Genomic DNA, 1,308 nt, shown 5'->3' on the forward strand with positions numbered 1-1,308 from the left:
AGTTTCAGTATCATAATCATCATGATCTTCATCATGGTTTTAAAGCTGCACTCTCACAGATTGAACGTTATGATATCTTTTTTTATTTTTTGTCTTGGAACGAGCAGTTTTTTGCGTAAACATCTGAAAACCAGTGATAAATGACTGATGAAAAAAGATCAGATCGCAGATTTTCATATTTCCTCTTCAAAATTGATGTTTTATGCATTTTTCTTAAAACCGTTAGCCATAAAACATTAAATTTGGAATGGGAATAAAAAAATCTGCGATCTGATCTTTTGTCAACAGTTTTTCATCCATGGTTTGCAGATATTTACGCCAAAATGGTAATTCCTAGACAAACAATAAAAAAAACTTGGAAAAAACGGTTAATCTGTGAGAGTGCAGCTTTAAAGAAATTATTAAAATCAGACACAGAGATTTTTAATGCCACCCTGTCTCACAATGGCTGACTGAAACCCATTGAGAGCAGGCTGCTTGACTGCATTTGATGGTATATGGTTTCAGAGAACAGTGAATGCTGGATAGAAGCTGTGAAGATAGGCTGATTTCCTAGCTGGCTGGGTCAGTTGCTGATTGTCTCAGTTGAGGGGGGGGGGGAGAGGGGGGGGAAGTTGTTCTTATATTAGCAAGCTGCCCTACGCTGAACCATTTTTAGTTAAAGAGGCAGTCTGTTTGTGGGGACCAGACGGGTGACGCACACTCAATGTTAGACAGTCATGTGCGGAATTCAAATTTATTTACCTTGGCTTTGGGTGGTAATGTGATGATTTTGGGTTTGCCTTCTTGGTGTTGTTATGTGTTTTGACCAGGACAGGCCTGGAGTGATTGTAATTTGGCTGAATTGTTGTTAAGAGTTTTTCCATGGAATGTATCCTTTGTTTGGATTATGTTGCATTTATTGCTGACATTGACTTCACTTTTCTAGTTGTATTTAAAGGAAGATTTATTTTACATGGCTGATCCTTGACTATCAAAAAAGTGTAACATCAGCTCTGTCGAGCTATTTAGCGACTTACAGTTTTAAAATCTGCTATGGACATGTGATTTATAGCCATTTATTTCTCTTGTGTTATACTAATACTAATCACAGACAAAGCTCAGAGTGCTCAAGTGTATTTTAAGTCATATAAACACAAAACTGTTGGGGGATTTTCATTGTGGCAGGGTTTTTCAGAAACTGTTGACATAATAACCAATAAATAATTACATTTTTCTCAAGTTTTTGTCTTCATTCCTCAGCAAAATCTTTTTAAAAAGGCGATTGATATGTTTATTACAATGATACAAACAAAACATCAGTACTTT

This window comes from Mya arenaria, chromosome 17, assembly GCF_026914265.1.
Source record: "Mya arenaria isolate MELC-2E11 chromosome 17, ASM2691426v1".
Classification (NCBI taxonomy): domain Eukaryota; kingdom Metazoa; phylum Mollusca; class Bivalvia; order Myida; family Myidae; genus Mya; species Mya arenaria.